Source organism: Hydra vulgaris, chromosome 04 (genome assembly GCF_038396675.1).
Source record: "Hydra vulgaris chromosome 04, alternate assembly HydraT2T_AEP".
NCBI lineage: Eukaryota > Metazoa > Cnidaria > Hydrozoa > Anthoathecata > Hydridae > Hydra > Hydra vulgaris.
Window position 1 is genome coordinate 17,932,496 of NC_088923.1, and position 14,980 is coordinate 17,947,475.

The 14,980-nt window shown below is 28.3% G+C and overlaps 2 long non-coding RNA genes across 2 annotated transcripts; both read right to left on the minus strand.

Annotated features, from left to right (window-relative positions):
* Positions 1 to 6,237: 6,237 nt before the first annotated feature.
* Positions 6,238 to 6,907, minus strand: LOC136079012 (uncharacterized). The gene is made up of 3 exons (XR_010637860.1): positions 6,863 to 6,907; positions 6,474 to 6,648; positions 6,238 to 6,328 (listed from the first exon to the last, which is right to left on the minus strand). It is a non-coding gene; the product is annotated as an uncharacterized LOC136079012 (long non-coding RNA).
* Positions 6,908 to 6,946: 39 nt separating this feature from the next.
* LOC136079013 (uncharacterized) lies at positions 6,947 to 7,826 on the minus strand. Its single transcript, XR_010637861.1, has 6 exons — positions 7,695 to 7,826; positions 7,496 to 7,554; positions 7,349 to 7,402; positions 7,225 to 7,278; positions 7,109 to 7,153; positions 6,947 to 7,035 (listed from the first exon to the last, which is right to left on the minus strand). It is a non-coding gene; the product is annotated as an uncharacterized LOC136079013 (long non-coding RNA).
* Between the last annotated feature and the right edge of the window lie 7,154 nt (positions 7,827 to 14,980).

Here is a 14,980-nt window from a genome sequence, read left to right on the forward strand (position 1 = left end):
CGTTCGATACCCAAGATCTTATATACCTCATCGTTTAACTAATTAAATAACGGAAAAAAATGAATTATTTTTATTACTTGCTATCGTAAATGCTGTATTATACAAAATCAAAAGGTTTTATTCTAATTCATCCTTAAAGGATTCGACCTAATGTTGTTCCTACGGGTCTGCATTATATAAAAAAATTAAAAAATACCTCATTGCAAAACTCAGTTCCATTGTCAGTAAGTATGACGGATGGAAAACCAAAGGTTGTAACTAAATTAATAATCGCTCTTGCTACCGTTATTGCTTCCTTATTTGGTAATGCGTAAGCAATAGGCCATTTGGAAAATAAATCGGTGCAACTCATGAAGTATCTGTTACCCATTGATGTTTTAGTAAATGGTCCGGCGAAGTCTAAACCAATAATTTCCCAAACTCTTGTGGTCTAAACACAAAATTTCAACATAATGCAACTTAACAAAGTAAACATAATACATTATACATTCGTATAATATACTAAATTAAAGATTCCGAATTCTAGAAAGATATTTAAAAACACTTTATTAAGTTACCTTTATGGAATGTAAAGGTTCGGATGCGGAAAGCAGTTGACCCGATGTTTGACATTGAATACATTGTTTTATCTATTAAAAGAGTTATTTTTTTATTCCTTTTTTAACCTTTTATCTTATTTTCCCAAGGCCGATGGTAGTGGTTTTACAACTTACTATGACAATAAAATAAAAATAATGCAATTAAATAAATTTAAAAGCAAAATACTTTACCCATTTTTTAATATCTCCGGTAATATTGGGCCAATAATGTTTTTCCATTATTTTCATTATTGTTTTGTTTGTGCCACCATGACCCCCTAAAGGACTGTCATGTTCCAGCAAGATTTTTTTTTGCTCTTCCGTATCCACAACAATATCCGCATAATATAAGTTTCCACATATCTTTACTCTACGCTTCAACTTGTTATCTAAGGATAGTAAATATTGAACAAGTATACTTTTAATTTCATTTATTTCAATGAAATATTTGAATTTTAGTTTGTTTTTTTTATTACCAGTACCTAGCACACAATAACTTTTTGACACATTTCTCAAACTTCGTTTTTCATCTTTTCGAAAACCAGCTGGATAAGTGCTCTCTGTTAAATATGCTAAAATATTTTTAAAGTAATGTTCGTTTTTTTCCACCTTTTCCATTTTTAACTTTTAAGTTTTTCAAAATTGTAATGAGTATATCAAACCTGTTTACATATTTTGAGTTAGGGACTATTTATATACATACATAATCGTAAGAAAATCAATAAGTATGTCTTAATGGCTCATACGGAAAGCAGTTTGGCTACATATACAATATACGATAAATGTGCTGCACACGTTTGACTTTTATTATACTAAATTATGTCTTTCGTACGGAAAAAACACAACATTTAATATCATTTATTTTGTAGAGAAATTTATTGTTTTCTTTTAGTTTTGTCTTTTAAAATGAGCGTTCTGTCTCCTTTCTGTATGCCTATCTTTGTAACGCTTATATTTCTATTTTCTAATACTAATGTTTTTTTCTTCTAAAAACGTCTATTTCCACATGCAAGGGTTGCTGACGGCTTCGCCGAAAGATTGTGACTTATGTTGTGGTCTGGAGAGGCTTTTTGTTGACTAACCTGTACAACTAGCCTTGGTAGGTAAAGTGTGACTCGGTAAGGCAAGTAGTAGAAGGGGGATAAATTTCAATGCCTACTTTGTATTAAGATTACACGTAGAAAATTAAACTACTTAGATTAAATTAAGTTGAAGAAAAGTTAAAATACTTAATTAGTAGAATAGAAACTTTTGAATAAAAAAGTACAAAAAATATTATTTAAATATTTTCAATGTTTTTTAAAGATGTTTTGAGACCAGTATTATGCGTAATAAAATTTGAATAGCTCTGGGTTTCTGACACGTCAGACGAAGGTGTATTCAAAACAAAAATTTGTGCGCTCAACTTTTAACCTCAAATAATAAATATTTACTAATATAATTTCACTTCACTTTGCTTAAACACAGTCCTTTCCTGAACTGCTCAAGTCGAACTGTTTGACAAATATTATAATTACCGGCAATTTATGTTCGGAATTTTGTTACCACGGCTACGTGTTTGTACTCGACTCGTTGAATTGAAATTAAAAAGTCTTTCATATGCCAATCGATATAGTCAATTTTATTATCTAACTTAATCATTTTAATTAAACCACCACGCTTTCATCCTTATTTTAAACTTGTCAAATTCCTCGCTATCTGGCTGTCATTATAAGCACGATTTTTAATTGTTGTTGAAATCCTCGTCGTACAATGTGGGACACGGTGTAAAGCATTTGTATCATTAGTAAATAAAGAAACCAAATATTATTAGTGTGTACAAATAGAAATTTTTTATTATTGCTCAATTGTTTTGTTGTCGAAATGATTAAAATATTCGCGAAAGCATTTCGATGTCGCAGTGGGCTTAAAACAACAATAATCAACATGCTGTTTTGATTTCAAATTAGTTAACAGTAAATAATCGCAATTCCCAAATTTTTTATGTTCGTCTTTTCCATAATATTATACAGTACTATAAATATACTACAATGCACATACAGTATTGGTACAGTATTCTTTATCATTACACATTGGTATTTAATGTTTCTTAATAAAAAAATTCACAATGATTTTACATTTATCATTATAAATATATATATAAATCGATTTCTAAACTGGACTTGAGAAGGTTCAAAAATGATTCAAGAATCAGAGGCACCTTCTCTCATACCACCCACAAAATAAAATGTTAATTTAATCATATTCTAAAATTGTTACTGCATTGGGGAAATAAAGAAGCTTCTTTTATTTAATAAAAGATTCCAAATATTTTCTAGCCCTCTCTCCTTAAATTTTTAAACATACAAAAAAAGAAACAACAATGACAAACAGTATTTATTTCTTTTCCTTAAATGTTTATGCACTAACACATAAAAATACAAGCATAAAAATGTTACATCCCCCTATGCCAACATTTAAAATAATGAAAAAGTATTAGTATTTGGTATATTTATTATGTGATATTTTAGATACCAAATAGTAATACTTTGCAGTATTTTAAATGTTGCAAAGGGGGATGTAATATTTTAGAAGCCTGAATAAAGGGGGATAAGATATTTTACATAGGAATTTCAGCTTCTTATTGTGATATATATACAGATTACACATGGGGGATGTGATATTTTAGATACCAAATACTAATACTTTGCAGTATTTTAAATGTTGCATAGGGGGATGTAATATTTTAGAAGCCTGAATAAGGGGGATAAGATATTTTACGTAGGAATTTCAGCTTCTTATTGTGATATATATACAGATTACACATGGGGGATATGATATTTTAGATACCAAATACTAATACCTTGCAGTATTTAAATAGTAACATAGGGGTATGTAATATTTTAGAAGCCTAAATAAGGGGGGTGTAATATTTTACGTAGGAATTTCAGCTTCTTATTGTGATATATATACAGATTACACATGGGGGATATGATATTTTAGATACCAAATACTAATACCTTGCAGTATTTAAATAGTAACATAGGGGTATGTAATATTTTAGAAGCCTAAATAAGGGGGGTGTAATATTTTACGTAGGAATTTCAGCTTCTTATTGTGATATATATACAGATTGCACATGGAGGATGTGATATTTTAGATACGAAATACTAATACCTTGCAGTATTTAAATAGTAACATAGGGGTATGTAATATTTTAGAAGCCTAAATAAGGGGGATGTGATATTTTACGTAGGAATTTCAGCTTCTCATTGTGATATATATACAGATTGCACATGGGGGATGTGATATTTTAGATACGAAATAGTAATACTTTGCAGTATTTTAAATGTTGCATAGGGGGATGTAATATTTTAGAAGCCTGAATAAGGGGGATAAGATATTTTACGTAGGAATTTCAGCTTCTTATTGTGATATATATACAGATTACACATGGGGGATATGATATTTTAGATACCAAATACTAATACCTTGCAGTATTTAAATAGTAACATAGGGGTTATTAATATTTTAGAAGCCTAAATAAGGGGGATGTGATATTTTACGTAGGAATTTCAGCTTCTTATTGTGATATATATAGAGATTGCACATGGGGGATGTGATATTTTAGATACGAAATACTAATACCTTGCAGTATTTAAATAGTAACATAGGGGTATGTAATATTTTAGAAGCCTAAATTAGGGGGATGTGATATTTTACGTAGGAATTTCAGCTTCTTATTGTGATATATATACAGATTGCACATGGGGGATGTGATATTTTAGATACGAAATACTAATACTTTGCAGTATTTAAAAGGTTACATAGGGGGATGTAATATTTTAGAAGCCTGAATAAGGGGGATAAGATATTTTACTACAGCTATGCAACATTTAAAATACTGCAAAGTATTAGTATTTGGTATCTAAAATATCACATCCCACATGTGTAATCTGTATATATATCACAATAAGAAGCTGAAATTCCTACGTAAAATATCTCATCCCCCTTATTCAGGCTTCTAAAATATTACATCCCCCTATGCAACATTTAAAATACTGCAAAGTATTACTATTTGGTATCTAAAATATCACATCCCCCATGTGTAATCTGTATATATATCACAATAAGAAGCTGAAATTCCTACATAAAATATCTCATCCCCCTTATTCCGGCTTCTAAAATATTACATCCCCCTATGCAACATTTAAAATACTGCAAAGTATTAGTATTTGGTATCTAAAATATCACATCCCACATGTGTAATCTGTATATATATCACAATAAGAAGCTGAAATTCCTACGTAAAATATCTCATCCCCCTTATTCAGGCTTCTAAAATATTACATACCCCTATGCAACATTTAAAATACTGCAAAGTATTAGTATTTGGTATCTAAAATATCACATCCCCCATGTGTAATCTATATAATTATTGTCACGCAATATATTAAGATCAAAATTTCATAACTATGAATTTAAAATATATTACCATTTAATGCTAACTTCATTTGTAGTATATTATTTACAAACCACTTTATGAATCTTGATCGTTGCGCTTTTAATTTTATTGTTTTTGTAGATAATAAATATTTCGGACGTACTAGATACACTTCTAAGTGCAATAACTTGAAAACGCATTCTCGATTTCGGTTTTTCTATGGGGGATGTGATATTTTAGGAGGATGTGATATTTTATTACAGGTCACCAATTCTTCTCCATTTATATAATTTTCAGCAAACTAAAATAGGTCTGCATATATATATATATATATATATATATATATATATATATATATATATATATATATATATATATATATATATATATATATATATATATCACAAGTGAGAAAATTCACACACATTTTGAAACTCAACTGATGATGTTGTAAATGCCAAGGTTACTTGTTGACATAATGATAATAATAATATAAGAATAAAAACAATATTATATAAAATATATCATTTTTTCGTTTAGTTAAATAATGTTACCTTAAGGCAAAATACTCCGCATGATATACTGTCAGCTTGTTTAGCATGTGGCGATGTTAATATTTTAAACTTTTCAATAATACCATATCTCTGTTGTAAGTAACGACTGAAGTATAATAGTAGAAAAATTATAAAAGATGTAAAAACAAAATTTTGAGATACCAATCACTAGATTAAAAAGTCATCATACTTCCATTTGGATTCTTCTTTTTTTATGGAATTAATCGGCTCTCCCATAGGGTTTATATAATGAATGGTTTTATCATCTGGTTTAATTATCTAAAACAGAAGTAAGTTTCAATGTTAAATTTTAACTTTCTTTGGTTCCCTGTAAAAAAGCTTACTGAAAATTAGGTTTCTTGAACTCAAAGAAGTTAACTATTTCAAAAAACTATTTTACATACAGCCAGCGTCCAATGGAATTTTGCCACCATGCAGCATATTAACATTTCTAATTTAAAGAGCTCTTTCGGTAAATAAATTTGTATTAATTAAATTATATATATATATATATATATATATATATATATATATATATATATATATATATATATATATATATATATATATATATATATATATATATATATATATATATATATATACACATATATATATTTATATATAATTTAATTAATAACTATCATTAATTATTTGCACTATTTTTTAATAAAGTTTGTGATTACCTCATGCCGTCTTTGTATTAAATCAGTATTAATTGGCAACTCGTCCAGTGAGAGCAACCCAGCTGGTGACAATACTTCGATTCGATTCTTCACAGCATTAATAAATGGAATGACATTCAATTTATTGTTTTATATTTAAATTAAAATTTTTTTAATTTAAAATAAAGACAAATTATTAATACTGTTTGTTTTGTACAAAAATTCAATTTTGAAGTATATTCATTAATCATACTTTTTTTTTACTGTTTACTAGTAGTTTTAGATAAATATAAACAACTTCGTCACTGAGACATTCGTTTAAAGTGTCTTGTAATGAATAATCATATATCTTGCAGCCACCTAAATCTGGATATATACCCATAATGGCTTTTACAGGGTTTACAATACGGAGATATTGTATTATTGACCTATTAATAAAATGTAATAATAATTAATTATTCAAGCACAGATTCATCAAATAAAATAACGACAGTATTACATTTACAGAAGATAACATAATGTTATAAATTTTTAGACCTTCTATTTTTTCACCGGGTAGGGATAATGTTTAAAATTGATTTTATTTAGGTAAGTTTACATAGAAATCTTCAGTTTACTAGTGCGCCACTGAATAATATATACCTTTCACTATCTTCAACTATGCAGCTTTTTTTTGTATAAAACATCTAGAAAATTGCACACAAATTAAAATAAAAAGCCAACATGAAGGTATTTGAAGAAAATTTTTTAATACATACCTTCACTATCTTCAACGACAGAGCTTTTTATTGTCTCCTCTGCCTTATTTGTCTCGTCTATAAAATTGAACATAAATATAAAATGATAGGATAACAAATATAAATGAAACTGTAATTATTTAATACATACCTTCACTGTCATTAACTACGAAGCTTTTTATTGAATCTGCCTCCTCTACAAAACAAACCATACATTAAATAAAACGTTAACACTTATAAAAAAAAAGGTAGTTTTTTATTACATACCTTCACTATCTTTAACTAGAAAGCTATTTATTGTCTCCTCTGCCTTATTTGCCTCTAAAAAATTGGATAGAAATTAAAATAAAAAGATAACAAATATAAATGTGAATAATTTTTTAAGACATACCTTCACTATCTTTAACTACAAAGCTTTTAATTATCTGCTCTGCCTTATTTGCTTCTAGAAAATTGAACAAAAAATAAAATATGGAAAAAAATGCTTAAGCAGACCAAAAGTTGAAACATAAACAGAAAATCTGTTGTTACTATTTACCCTTTATGCTTTCCACCAATGAATGTTTTTTTTGATTTCTATTTCATTTTTTGTTGTTTCTAAAGTAGAAGGTACAAAAGTCTTTCAAATTAGAAAAAATTGGTTGTTTAGCAATAATATTCATGAAACTCTTTAGCTTTCTTTTTAAAAGTTAAAAAAAGTAGTTATTGGAAAACTTGTATATAAGTTGTGCGCATACCTTCATCACAAATGCCTTCGAGAAATTTCTTAACATGGGCTCTTTTGTGGGTTCCTTTTATAATAACTTTATTACTGCTCAGTTTGTAATTTCCACATTTTGTAATATTGCTTACTTCATAAGGTCCTTTAAACCGTGGCTTGAGCTGCGCCTTTGCTTCTCCTCCCTCTAATATCAAGTAACAAAACTTTGTCCCCAATTTCAATGCATTCTTCATTAGATTTGATATTTTTTGAAACTCTTTTATCGTAATATTTTTTTTGTTTCATTTGAGCTTCTGTAATGTTCTAAAATTTATAACTATTGTAATTAGAAAAAAATAAAAAAAAAGAGGGTATCTTAAAAATTAAATTAAAGTTAAGTGGTATAAGTGATTACTTTAGTGACCAAATTGGTTAAGTTTTCAATATGAATTTTATTTTTTTCGATTTCAGCTTTAACTTCATCTTAATTTGCGGGGAAATGCGACTCCTAAATAACAATGCATACTGGAATTGGTATACTAAATTATGAGTGTAAATATAATTGCTTAAAATGATATCCAAATATACTTACTTCTTTGAACTCACTTTTGCAAACAGGTGAACGACCACCAAACATCAACTCAAAAGGTGACACTTTTGTAGACGTTTGTCTTTCAATTCGTAATGGATATAAAACTATATCGACAAACTCATCCCAGTTTGACTGGTTTTCGTCGACAAGTTTTCTGATTTTTCTAATTAACGTAATTTCAAAATAATGATGTTATTATCATTATTTTATTTTGAACTTAAACAATGATAAAATAATGCACACCTTTTTATATTTTTATTTGTATTTTCATCTTGTCCATTTGTTTGAGGGTGATAAACAGCAGTTCTTCGTCGTTCGATACCCAAGATCTTATATACCTCATCGTTTAACTAATTAAATAACGGAAAAAAATGAATTATTTTTATTACTTGCTATCGTAAATGCTGTATTATACAAAATCAAAAGGTTTTATTCTAATTCATCCTTAAAGGATTCGACCTAATGTTGTTCCTACGGGTCTGCATTATATAAAAAAATTAAAAAATACCTCATTGCAAAACTCAGTTCCATTGTCAGTAAGTATGACGGATGGAAAACCAAAGGTTGTAACTAAATTAATAATCGCTCTTGCTACCGTTATTGCTTCCTTATTTGGTAATGCGTAAGCAATAGGCCATTTGGAAAATAAATCGGTGCAACTCATGAAGTATCTGTTACCCATTGATGTTTTAGTAAATGGTCCGGCGAAGTCTAAACCAATAATTTCCCAAACTCTTGTGGTCTAAACACAAAATTTCAACATAATGCAACTTAACAAAGTAAACATAATACATTATACATTCGTATAATATACTAAATTAAAGATTCCGAATTCTAGAAAGATATTTAAAAACACTTTATTAAGTTACCTTTATGGAATGTAAAGGTTCGGATGCGGAAAGCAGTTGACCCGATGTTTGACATTGAATACATTGTTTTATCTATTAAAAGAGTTATTTTTTTATTCCTTTTTTAACCTTTTATCTTATTTTCCCAAGGCCGATGGTAGTGGTTTTACAACTTACTATGACAATAAAATAAAAATAATGCAATTAAATAAATTTAAAAGCAAAATACTTTACCCATTTTTTAATATCTCCGGTAATATTGGGCCAATAATGTTTTTCCATTATTTTCATTATTGTTTTGTTTGTGCCACCATGACCCCCTAAAGGACTGTCATGTTCCGCAGCAAAGATTTTTTTTTGCTCTTCCGTATCCACAACAATATCCGCATAATATAAGTTTCCACATATCTTTACTCTACGCTTCAACTTGTTATCTAAGGATAGTAAATATTGAACAAGTATACTTTTAATTTCATTTATTTCAATGAAATATTTGAATTTTAGTTTGTTTTTTTTATTACCAGTACCTAGCACACAATAACTTTTTGACACATTTCTCAAACTTCGTTTTTCATCTTTTCGAAAACCCAGCTGGATAAGTGCTCTCTGTTAAATATGCTAAAATATTTTTAAAGTAATGTTCGTTTTTTTCCACCTTTTCCATTTTTAACTTTTAAGTTTTTCAAAATTGTAATGAGTATATCAAACCTGTTTACATATTTTGAGTTAGGGACTATTTATATACATACATAATCGTAAGAAAATCAATAAGTATGTCTTAATGGCTCATACGGAAAGCAGTTTGGCTACATATACAATATACGATAAATGTGCTGCACACGTTTGACTTTTATTATACTAAATTATGTCTTTCGTACGGAAAAAACACAACATTTAATATCATTTATTTTGTAGAGAAATTTATTGTTTTCTTTTAGTTTTGTCTTTTAAAATGAGCGTTCTGTCTCCTTTCTGTATGCCTATCTTTGTAACGCTTATATTTCTATTTTCTAATACTAATGTTTTTTTCTTCTAAAAACGTCTATTTCCACATGCAAGGGTTGCTGACGGCTTCGCCGAAAGATTGTGACTTATGTTGTGGTCTGGAGAGGCTTTTTGTTGACTAACCTGTACAACTAGCCTTGGTAGGTAAAGTGTGACTCGGTAAGGCAAGTAGTAGAAGGGGGATAAATTTCAATGCCTACTTTGTATTAAGATTACACGTAGAAAATTAAACTACTTAGATTAAATTAAGTTGAAGAAAAGTTAAAATACTTAATTAGTAGAATAGAAACTTTTGAATAAAAAAGTAACAAAAATATTATTTAAATATTTTCAATGTTTTTTAAAGATGTTTTGAGACCAGTATTATGCGTAATAAAATTTGAATAGCTCTGGGTTTCTGACACGTCAGACGAAGGTGTATTCAAAACAAAAATTTGTGCGCTCAACTTTTAACCTCAAATAATAAATATTTACTAATATAATTTCACTTCACTTTGCTTAAACACAGTCCTTTCCTGAACTGCTCAAGTCGAACTGTTTGACAAATATTATAATTACCGGCAATTTATGTTCGGAATTTTGTTACCACGGCTACGTGTTTGTACTCGACTCGTTGAATTGAAATTAAAAAGTCTTTCATATGCCAATCGATATAGTCAATTTTATTATCTAACTTAATCATTTTAATTAAACCACCACGCTTTCATCCTTATTTTAAACTTGTCAAATTCCTCGCTATCTGGCTGTCATTATAAGCACGATTTTTAATTGTTGTTGAAATCCTCGTCGTACAATGTGGGACACGGTGTAAAGCATTTGTATCATTAAGTAAATAAAGAAACCAAATATTATAAGTGTGTACAAATAGAAATTTTTTATTATTGCTCAATTGTTTTGTTGTCGAAATGATTAAAATATTCGCGAAAGCATTTCGATGTCGCAGTGGGCTTAAAACAACAATAATCAACATGCTGTTTTGATTTCAAATTAGTTAACAGTAAATAATCGCAATTCCCAAATTTTTTATGTTCGTCTTTTCCATAATATTATACAGTACTATAAATATACTACAATGCACATACAGTATTGGTACAGTATTCTTTATCATTACACATTGGTATTTAATGTTTCTTAATAAAAAAATTCACAATGATTTTACATTTATCATTATAAATATATATATAAATCGATTTCTAAACTGGACTTGAGAAGGTTCAAAAATGATTCAAGAATCAGAGGCACCTTCTCTCATACCACCCACAAAAAAATGTTAATTTAATCATATTCTAAAATTGTTACTGCATTGGGGAAATAAAGAAGCTTCTTTTATTTAATAAAAGATTCCAAATATTTTCTAGCCCTCTCTCCTTAAATTTTTAAACATACAAAAAAAGAAACAACAATGACAAACAGTATTTATTTCTTTTCCTTAAATGTTTATGCACTAACACATAAAAATACAAGCATAAAAATGTGTTAGCTGTGTTCTTTTTGAATCTTTAGAACTCATTAACTTGTTCAAAGCCTTATGCATTTTAAAAAGCTTTTTCAAAGTCTTGGTTGAACAATTTTGCATTTTTTAATTGTTAGCTCAATCGCATCTAAATTTAATAGAAGATTTAATTAAAAATTAAAAAGCTAAAAAAAATAATGAAAATAAAGAATACAAAAAATTGTAAATTTATTATAAGCTTTGTAAATAAACATAAATTGTATACTTATATATTTCATATATTTTTAAACATATTCCAACAAAGCTAAAAGAAATAAAAAAGTGCTACCACTATTTCAGTATATGTGGTGACTAATTATCACAACAAAAAGCCGAAATTCCTACGTAAAATATCACATCCGCCTTATCTATGCTTCTAAAATATTTCATCTCCCTATGTAATATTTTAAATACTGCAAAGTATTAGTATTTGGTATCTAAAATATCACATCCCCCATGTGTAATCTGTATACATATCACAATAAGAAGCTGAAATTCCTACGTAAAATATCTTATCCCCCTTATTCAGGCTTCTAAAATATTACATCTCCCTATGTAACATTTAAAATAATGAAAAGTATTAGTATTTGGTATATTTATTATGTGATATTTTAGATACCAAATAGTAATACTTTGCAGTATTTTAAATGTTGCATAGGGGGATGTAATATTTTAGAAGCCTGAATAAGGGGGATAAGATATTTTACATAGGAATTTCAGCTTCTTATTGTGATATATATACAGATTACACATGGGGGATGTGATATTTTAGATACCAAATACTAATACTTTGCAGTATTTTAAATGTTGCATAGGGGGATGTAATATTTTAGAAGCCTGAATAAGGGGGATAAGATATTTTACGTAGGAATTTCAGCTTCTTATTGTGATATATATACAGATTACACATGGGGGATATGATATTTTAGATACCAAATACTAATACCTTGCAGTATTTAAATAGTAACATAGGGGTATGTAATATTTTAGAAGCCTAAATAAGGGGGGTGTAATATTTTACGTAGGAATTTCAGCTTCTTATTGTGATATATATACAGATTGCACATGGAGGATGTGATATTTTAGATACGAAATACTAATACCTTGCAGTATTTAAATAGTAACATAGGGGTATGTAATATTTTAGAAGCCTAAATAAGGGGGATGTGATATTTTACGTAGGAATTTCAGCTTCTCATTGTGATATATATACAGATTGCACATGGGGGATGTGATATTTTAGATACGAAATAGTAATACTTTGCAGTATTTTAAATGTTGCATAGGGGGATGTAATATTTTAGAAGCCTGAATAAGGGGGATAAGATATTTTACGTAGGAATTTCAGCTTCTTATTGTGATATATATACAGATTACACATGGGGGATATGATATTTTAGATACCAAATACTAATACCTTGCAGTATTTAAATAGTAACATAGGGGTATGTAATATTTTAGAAGCCTAAATAAGGGGGATGTGATATTTTACGTAGGAATTTCAGCTTCTTATTGTGATATATATAGAGATTGCACATGGGGGATGTGATATTTTAGATACGAAATACTAATACCTTGCAGTATTTAAATAGTAACATAGGGGTATGTAATATTTTAGAAGCCTAAATTAGGGGGATGTGATATTTTACGTAGGAATTTCAGCTTCTTATTGTGATATATATACAGATTGCACATGGGGGATGTGATATTTTAGATACGAAATACTAATACTTTGCAGTATTTAAAAGGTTACATAGGGGGATGTAATATTTTAGAAGCCTGAATAAGGGGGATAAGATATTTTACTACAGCTATGCAACATTTAAAATACTGCAAAGTATTAGTATTTGGTATCTAAAATATCACATCCCACATGTGTAATCTGTATATATATCACAATAAGAAGCTGAAATTCCTACGTAAAATATCTCATCCCCCTTATTCAGGCTTCTAAAATATTACATCCCCCTATGCAACATTTAAAATACTGCAAAGTATTACTATTTGGTATCTAAAATATCACATCCCCCATGTGTAATCTGTATATATATCACAATAAGAAGCTGAAATTCCTACATAAAATATCTCATCCCCCTTATTCCGGCTTCTAAAATATTACATCCCCCTATGCAACATTTAAAATACTGCAAAGTATTAGTATTTGGTATCTAAAATATCACATCCCACATGTGTAATCTGTATATATATCACAATAAGAAGCTGAAATTCCTACGTAAAATATCTCATCCCCCTTATTCAGGCTTCTAAAATATTACATCCCCCTATGCAACATTTAAAATACTGCAAAGTATTAGTATTTGGTATCTAAAATATCACATCCCCCATGTGTAATCTATATAATTATTGTCACGCAATATATTAAGATCAAAATTTCATAACTATGAATTTAAAATATATTACCATTTAATGCTAACTTCATTTGTAGTATATTATTTACAAACCACTTTATGAATCTTGATCGTTGCGCTTTTAATTTTATTGTTTTTGTAGATAATAAATATTTCGGACGTACTAGATACACTTCTAAGTGCAATAACTTGAAAACGCATTCTCGATTTCGGTTTTTCTATGGGGGATGTGATATTTTAGGAGGATGTGATATTTTATTACAGGTCACCAATTCTTCTCCATTTATATAATTTTCAGCAAACTAAAATAGGTCTGCATATATATATATATATATATATATATATATATATATATATATATATATATATATATATATATATATATATATATATATCACAAGTGAGAAAATTCACACACATTTTGAAACTCAACTGATGATGTTGTAAATGCCAAGGTTACTTGTTGACATAATGATAATAATAATATAAGAATAAAAACAATATTATATAAAATATATCATTTTTTCGTTTAGTTAAATAATGTTACCTTAAGGCAAAATACTCCGCATGATATACTGTCAGCTTGTTTAGCATGTGGCGATGTTAATATTTTAAACTTTTCAATAATACCATATCTCTGTTGTAAGTAACGACTGAAGTATAATAGTAGAAAAATTATAAAAGATGTAAAAACAAAATTTTGAGATACCAATCACTAGATTAAAAAGTCATCATACTTCCATTTGGATTCTTCTTTTTTTATGGAATTAATCGGCTCTCCCATAGGGTTTATATAATGAATGGTTTTATCATCTGGTTTAATTATCTAAAACAGAAGTAAGTTTCAATGTTAAATTTTAACTTTGGTTCCCTGTAAAAAAGCTTACTGAAAATTAGGTTTCTTGAACTCAAAGAAGTTAACTATTTCAAAAAACTATTTTACATACAGCCAGCGTCCAATGGAATTTTGCCACCATGCAGCATATTAACATTTCTAATTTAAAGAGCTCTTTCTGT